The sequence below is a fragment of the Microtus ochrogaster genome, linkage group LG4 (genome assembly GCF_000317375.1).
Source record: "Microtus ochrogaster isolate Prairie Vole_2 linkage group LG4, MicOch1.0, whole genome shotgun sequence".
Classification (NCBI taxonomy): Eukaryota; Metazoa; Chordata; class Mammalia; order Rodentia; family Cricetidae; genus Microtus; species Microtus ochrogaster.
Genome location: NC_022030.1, coordinates 27,788,319 through 27,797,382, shown reverse-complemented (window position 1 = coordinate 27,797,382; position 9,064 = coordinate 27,788,319).

Sequence of the window (9,064 nt, the reverse complement as noted above, 5' to 3'; positions counted from 1 at the left end):
TGCCAGAAGCAGCTTCTTTATTCATTAACCAATAAAAGCAACACATATACAGAAGGACTTCCCACATCATTACTAACCCTGACTTGCTAGGATTGTCCGGGACACCACGAGTCAGAATTACTGGAATCTGGAAGGACATTATCTTACAAATAGACCTCTACTCATTTTTTCCAGGTGTCAACGATATTCAGATTTGATAATTGATGTTTAATTAGAATTCAAGGCAACATAAAGGAATACTTTAAAAACCACTAATCAAAACAAAACAGTGAAAAATCAACAAGACAAAAATTCTAAAACATTATAAAAATTTTTAGAATGCTTTTTTTTTTGTTTTTAAGAGAGACATAGAGTGAAAACATAAATTTGGATGGGTAGGGAAATGAGGAAGATCTGGATTAAAAAGTGTGAAGAGAAAACATATTCAAAATATATCACGTGAAAAAATTTAAATAAAATGTATTTTTTTTTTATACCTAGCATTTTACCAGCCAGGGAAGCAAGCAGGCTAATTACCTTTCCTTCTCGTCCTTCAAAACAATTACCCAGTCCTTTCCCCAGCTTTGCATCAGAACTCCTGCTGCAGCCTCCTTTTACCCACTTCCCTTATCTCCAGTGACATTCATAGATCTTCCCCTCCTAAACTATTTCCCCAATCCATTGCTTTCCCCAACCCCCAACTCTAGGAGGTACTCCCTTGGAGCCACATTTCATTCTGACTAGTGAAGCAAGTGGGCTAACTCTTCCTCTATTCTTTAAAGCCCAATACACTAGTCTCATCCTAGGCTTTATAGTGGATCTTCTACATCACCACCTCATTCTTTCCCCTCATTTCCAGAGATCTAAGTAGATATTGGTGGAACACACTGCTTTCCACTTCCATCTCCCCAAACCCTGGCCCTTCCTGTTTGGTTCCAACCCCCCCCAAACCCATTATACCTGAAACTTCTGGTGTGCACACAAATCAGGACTCAGGTGATTTTCCTAATAGACAGCACACAGCTGCCACACTGTCATAAGAAACACAAATAAATAGAAATCAATGCACAAAACATCTACCCAAGGCCTGATCTCAGCATGTAAATTAAAATTTTCCCAATCCCAGAAACCAGGACAGTAGCCTAAAAAAAATCAGTAACACTCAGGAAAATATTCCTCCACTAGAGCTGAGCAACCCTACCAAAGCAGGCCCTGAATATTCCAACATAGCTGAAGTGAAAGAAAAATACCTTAATGAAGTCTTAGAATTATGATAGAGGTTCTTAAAAAAGAAATGACTAAATCACATAAAGAACTCTATGAAAATACAAACAGTGGGAGAAAACAAATGAAATATTGGAAGACATGAAAGTCTGTAAAGACTGTATCCTATATAAAAGTGCCTCAGTTTTCGCTCTGTTATCAAACCATTTCATATTGTGATATAATATGAAAAGCAAAGCGAATTCTCAAAATCAAATAAATGTGTAAGGAAAATCACATAAGCCTTGTATAATACCATCCATAGTGCAAGCAAAATAGTTATTAAATTCATGAATGGTAATGTTGTCATTAATCTTATAACTTTCAAATTTATTACTTCATTTACCTTCCTTAGACAATTTCAGTGAATTGGTGTATGTGTAATAATCTTTAATGGCCAACAGGTGTCACAGTTGCAGCCATTTGGCTGAGAGGCATGCATGGTGTGGGAGGTCCTTCTTTCTATGTTGCTTCTATTGGTTAATGAATAAAGAACTGACGTGGCCTATAGCATGGGAGGAGGAAGATGGAGTTAGAGGGATAGAATGGAGCCACTCATCAGAGAGGCCAAAACTTTGCCAGTAAGCCACTGCCATGTGGAGATACACAGATTAATAGAAATGGATTGAGTTAATATAAGAGTTAGCCAATATGAAGATAGAGCTAATGGGCCAAGCAGTAATTTAACTAATACAGTTTCTGTGTGATTATTTCAGTTCTGGGCAGCCGGGACAAACAAGCTACCTCCCTCCAATCCATGCAAAGAGACCAAGGACCTGCAAACAGTCCCGCTTTGGTTACATGCTTGTTGTCTACTTAGATACTGACCAATATTTTTTGTTTAACAAATTAAGAACAGTTATTAAGAACAATTAAAGTGATTCTGTACTTGGAGGATCTTTTTTGGTGACCAGAATAAGAAAAACACCCAAAGCTTCCCCTCAGTCACAAGCCACTATATGCAGAATGACAGGCTGTGGTCAGGAAAGTCCGGGTCCTAGACAGTGGCTGGTGGGCCATGGGTGGGTGAGAACGATGTACCCAGGAGTGCGAGAGGGGCAGGGATCCCAGTAAGCGTGAACTCATTCCTACGTTGAGATGAAGGAGAATGAGTTAGGTCAGGGAAACACAAATAAAGCAATCCTACACTAGCTCTGAATAGGGTATAATAAGGTTTTTTTTTTCTTTTTTTTAATTAAAGAGGAACTCACATATCACAATGGGGAAAAGGAACAGAATCCAACATCAACATCCAAGTTTGACAAGTGGGAAACAAGAGAATGAATAGGCAGACCTATATGCTTTTTGATACACAAGACCATACTCAACCTGGTCCAACCTCTCACAGGCCATTCGATGAAAGAGGTTCCCCATCAGAAAATGATATTAAATATAATTTCATGAGGATGATAGAGTGCCTTAAAGAGGAAATGAAAAATTCCCTTAAAGAAATGGGAGAAAAGAAAAACAAAAAGAATCCCAAGAAAACCAAGAAAAAAAAAACAATCAAAAGGTGAAGCAAACAGTTGAAACATTTGAAGACTTGAAAACCTAATAAAGGCAATAAAGAAAACACAAGCCAAGAGAGTTCTGGAAATAGAAAATCTGGGTAAACATTGGGGAACTACAGATTCAAACATAACCAACAGATTACAAGAGATTGAAGAGAAACTCTCAGGTATGAAAGACACTGTAAAGGAAATAGATTCATCATTCAAAGAAAATGTTAAATCCAAAAAATTCTTAACACAAAACATCCAGTAAATCTGGGACATCATGAAAAAAAGACTAAGAATAATAAGGATATAAGAAGGGGAGCTCCAGCTCAAATCCACAGAAAATATATTCATTAAAATCATAGAAGAAAACTCTACTCACCTAAAGAAAGATATGCCTATGAAAGTACAAGAAGCTTACAAAACAACAAATAGACTGGACTACAAAAAGTCCCCTTGCCATATAATAATCAAAACACAAAACATACAGAATGAAAAAAATATTAATAGCTGCAAAGGGAAAAGGCCAAGTATTATACAAAGGCAGATCTATCAGAATTACACCCTACTTCTCAATGTAAAGCCTCAAAGCCAAAAAGTCCTGGTTGGACATATTGCAGACACTAAGAGACCATGGATGCAAGCCCAGACTAGTATACCCAGCAAAGCTTTTGATTACCATTGATGAATAAAACATGATATTCGATGACAAAAACAAATTTAAGCATTACATATCCAGCCATACAGAAAGTACTAGAAGGAAAACCCCAATCGAAGGAAGCTAACTACACCCACAAAAACACAGGCAACTGATAACCCCCCAAAATCATAACCCAAGAAGGGAAACACAAAAACAATACTACCAAAAAATAACCGGAATTAACAACCACTAGTCATTAATGTCACTTATTATCAATTAACTCAATTCACCTATAAAAAGACACAGGCTAAGAGAATGAATACAAAAACAGGATCCAGCCTTCTGCTGTATACAAGAAACATTAACCTCAAAGACAAACATTACCTCAAAGTAAAGGGTTGGGAAAATATTTTCAAATCAAAAGAACTTAAGAAATAAGCAGGTGTAGCTATCGTAATACCTAACAAAATAGACTTTGTACTAAAATCAATTAGAAGAGATGGAGAAGGACACTTTATACTCATCACCAGAAAAACCCATCAAGATGAAGTTGCAAACCTGGACATCTTTGTGCCAAACGCAAGAGCACTCACATGTGTAAAAGAAGCATTACTAAAGCTTAAATTGAACATCAAATCCCACTCATTAATAGTAGGAAACTTCAACACCGCACTCTCCTCAATGAACAGGTTAACCAGACACAAACTTAACAGAAAAATAAGAGAGCCAACAGATGTCACAACTTGAAATAACAAACATCTATAGAGCATTTCACCCAAGTACATAAGAATATGCCTTCTTCTAAGCACCTCATGCAACCTTCTCTAAAATTGACCATATACTTGGTAACAAACAAAACCTTAACAGATACTTACCATGGTTTAAAGTTGGAATTCAACAACAGTAATAATTACAGAAAGCCTACAAACTCATGGAAATCGAACAGTGCTCAATTGAATCACACCTAGGTAAAGGAATAAATAAGGAAAGAAATTAAAGACATCCTAGAATTCAACAAAATGAAGGCACAACGTGCCCAAACCTATGGGTCACTATGAAAGCAGTGCTAAGAAGAAAGTTCATAGCACAAAGTGCCTATAATGAAAGTGGAAATCTCCCAATAGTGACTAAACAGCATAGCTGAATGCTCTAGAACAAAACAAGTAAGATTCACCAAGGAGGAGTAGATGACAGGAAATAATTAAATTAAGGGCTTAAATCAACAAAATAGAAACAAAGAAAACAATACAATGAATCAGTGAAACAAATATTTGTTTTTTTGAGAAAATCAATAAAATAGACAACATTATTCCAAAGTAACCTAAAGGCAGAGAGAGAACACCCAAATTATTAAAGAAAACCCCTTAAATTAAAAGGAGACTATAACAATAGACACTGAGGAATCCAGAGAATAATTAGGTATTTCTTCAAAAATCTGTAATCCACAAATTGGAAAATCTGAAGGAAATGAACAATTTTCTAGTGAGGTACCACAAACCAAAGTTAAATCAAGACCAGGTGAACAATTTAAATATACCCATAAGCTGAAAGAAAACAGAAACAATAATCAAAAGCCTCTCAACCCCAAAACCCCAGGGACAAATGGTTTCAGGGCAGAATTTTACCAGAACTTCAAAGAGGAGCTAACAGCTATATTCCTCAAATTGTTGCACATAATAGAAACAGAAGCAACATTACCAAATGGTTTTCATGAGGCCACAGTTACCCTGATACCCAAACCACACAAAGACTCAACCAAGAAAGAAAATTATAGACCAATCTCCCTCATGAACATTGAGGCAAAATACTAGCAAACTGAATCCAAGAACATATCAAAAAAAAAAATTGTCCACCATGATCTAGCCAGCTTCATCCCAAAGATGCAGGGATGGTTCAACATATGAACACCTATCAATGTAATTCATCACATAAATAAACTGAAAGCAAATACCATATGATCATCTCATTACATGCTGAATAAGCATTCAACAAAATCCAATACCTCTTCATGATATGGTCTTGGAGAGATCATTAATACAAGGAGCATATCTAAACATAATAAAAGCAATATACAGCAAGCTGGCAGCCAATGTCAAATTGAATGGAGAGACACTCAAAGTGTTTCCATTAAAATCAGGAACAAGACAAGGCTGTCCACTCTCTCTATAGCTATTCAACATAGTTCTTGAATTTTTAGCTAAAGAAGTAAGACAACAAAAGGAGATCAAGGAGATACAAATAGGAAGGGAAGAAAAATTTTTGCTATTTGCAGATGATATGATTGTATACATAAGTGAACCCAAAAACTCTATCTGGTATCTCCTACAGCTGATAAATACCCTTAGTAATATATCAGAATATAAGATTGACTCAAAAAAAAAAACAAACAAACCAGTAGCCCTCCTATTTACAAGTGATAAAAAATGTGAGACTGAAATCAGAGAAACATGACCATTCACAATAGCCACAAATAATTTAAAATATCTTTGGGTAAATGGTATAAAATATCTTTGATATATAAATATCAAAGAAGTAAAAGACTTTCTCAACAAGAACGTTAAGTATTTGGAGAAAAAAAATTGAAAAGGGTATCAGAAAATAGAAAGATCTCCCATGCTCTTGGATAGGTAGGATCAACATAAAAGAAATGGCAACCCTACCAAATTAAATCTACATAATCAATGCAATCACCGTCAAATTCCCAACACAACTCTTTACAGACCTTTAAAGAACAATAATCAACTTCATATGGAAAAACAACAAAAAAAAAAAAAACCCAAGATAGCCAAAACAATCCTGTACAATAAAGGAACTTCTGGAGGTATCACCATCCCTGACATCAAGCTCTATTCTTAGAGAAACATTATTCAAGAGAAAAAAATCTTGGTATTTTGTATAAAAACAGACAGGTTGAGCAATGGAATCAAATTGAAGACCAAGATATTAGTCCACATGCCTATGAACACCTATTTTTTGACAAAGAAGCTAAAATTATACAATAAAAAAAGAAACATCTTCAATAAATGATGCTGGCATAACTGGATGCCAACATGTAGAAGAATGAAAATAGATCCATATCTATCCCCAAGCACAAATCCTCAATATAAATCCAACTACACTGAACCTGATAGAAGTGAAAGTGGGAATTCATGGCCACAGGAGACCACTCATAAATATAACACCAGTAGCATAAACACTGAGAACAACAATAAATAATTGGTACCCCTGAAACTGAGAAGTTTCTTTAAAACAAAGGACACACACAATAAATAAGACAAAAGGCAGTCTACTGAAAGGGAAAAGATCTTCACCAACCCCACATCAGACAGAGAACTGATCTCCAAAATATATATAAAGAACTCCTGAAACTATGTATTGAGAAAAGAAACAACCCGGTTAAGAACTACAAACAAAAACTGCTTTGAGATTTTTTTTTTCTCCTCCTGCCAGAATGGCTGAGTTTGACAAAAGAAGTGACAGATCATGCTAGTAAAAATGTGGAATAAGTGGAGTGTTCATACATTGCTGACGGGACAGCAAAACTGTATAACCACTATAGAAATAAGTGTAGTAGTTCCTCAGGTAGATGAGACTCAATCTAACTCAAGACCCTGCTAGAGAACACTTGGTATATAATCCAAAAGGCATTGCATCATATAACAAAAACTTGTCCAACCAAGTTCTTTGTTACTCTATTCATGAAAACCAAAAACTAGAAACATCCTAGATGTCCCTCGATAGATGAGTGGATGATGACAATATGGTACATTAACACAATTTAATATTATTTAGACATTAAAAATATATCTCAAAATTTGCAGGGAAATTGATGGAACTAGAAAAAAACACCCTAATTGAGTTATCCTAAACCCAGAAGGAGAAATTATGGGATATATTTTATTATATAAGGACATTAGTTTTTAAGTCATTGATAACAGCTATAATCAGTAGAAAACCAGAAAGAATAGGTAGAGATTAAGAGACTAAATGGAAGCTATAGATCTTGTTAAGAAAGGCAAATGCAATAGATAATTATAGGCAGACAGAGGAACTGAAAGCAAAGGATCAAGTGGGTAGGGAGTAGGCTATGGGAGGGAATACAGGGAGATACTGCTAACACAAGGGACATTTGAGAAGTAGTATGATACCTAATACAACAGAAACTTCCATATATATATGCAACCTAAATGAAATCACCAAATATTGGGAGAGACAGAGTCCCACGTGGCCATATCTTGCCACCAAACCAAGTTTCCAGTACTGGGCTTGAGTTACATTTGAGTTGTTAGCCAAAGGGTCTCAATTAGGGAATACCTAAGCCACCCAGGATTTTGCCAAGAATGTAGGCTGCTCTCCACACACTGACCGCAAAGTCACATTGATGAAGACCAACATATTTCATTGAACATGGAGATATCAAGTTGGTGCCTGACTAGAGGCTCTTCCCCTATATTCTAGAATCTTTGATTACAGGGAGGTACCGTGTACACTACCAAAAGAGAAAAATAATCACTAAGTCAGCCATAAATCCTTTTATATATGATGGTATTGCCTATAAAAGATGCTAGGGAAATGGTGACATAAAGTTTGTGGTGGCGGGGAAGAGACAGAAATCTTTAATAAATAAATAAATCCAAAAAAATAAAATAAAATGTGAAAAAAAAAGTTTGTGGCACCAACCAACCAGTAACTTATTTGACTTAAGGCCCACTCCATGAGATGCAACTGCTTTCTGACACTACTTAGGTCACCAGAAATAGGAGACTAGATAGATAGACACGGGGCCTAAGGAAAACCAAAAATCAAAAACAAAAACAAGAAAACAAAACCTAAAAGAACAAAACAGTGATAAAATGACTCCTAATGGTATTCTGCTATACGAATAGGTCAGTTTCTTTAGTCATTTTCAAAGAATATTTCCTCCCGTCCTACTGCAGTAGCCAGGAACAAATATAGAAACCCACAGATAGATATTGCACAGAAGCCGAGGGATCATGGAACTCTCAGCTATAAATATGATGTCTCCATCAACTCCCTCCCCTCTGAGCTTAGGAAACCTTGCGAAAGAGGAGGTAGAGTATAAGAGCCAGAAGGAATGGAGGGCACTAAGAAAACAAGGCTCTCTAAATCAACGTGAGCTAAGTTCATATGAACTCACAGAGACGGAAGCAGCATGCACAGGGTCTGCCTGGGTCTCCATCAGGGGCTCTGTGTCTGTATTATAGCCTCCAGGTTAGTGTTGCAATGGCATTCCTTTGTGTAGAGAAGAGTGAGTTTCTGATCCCTGGGCCTTCTCTCAGGCTCTTTTATTTACATTGTTTTTTTTTGTTGTTGTTCTCTACAATTTCAATATGATAGTTTCGTTTTATCTTATTATATGTCATTTTGTTATACTTAAAAAGTGAATGAATCAATCAATGGAAACCTAGTCATGGGTAAATCTTAACAATTGCCCTGTCATTTACGCCTGTTCAGAGAGGGGTAACCAGTTTTCTTCTAAAGAATGCCACTGAATCATGACCTTGGGGAGAATATTGCAAAGCCAAAGTGGTTAAGACTCAAAGAAACAAATGGTCAGTGTCAGAATCATGTTATGTGGGATCAAACAGAAAGAACTGAATTTCTATTGTGAGATACTTGCCTATTTTATTTGTCTGAAAGTAATAAACAGAGGGAAAAAATGAGC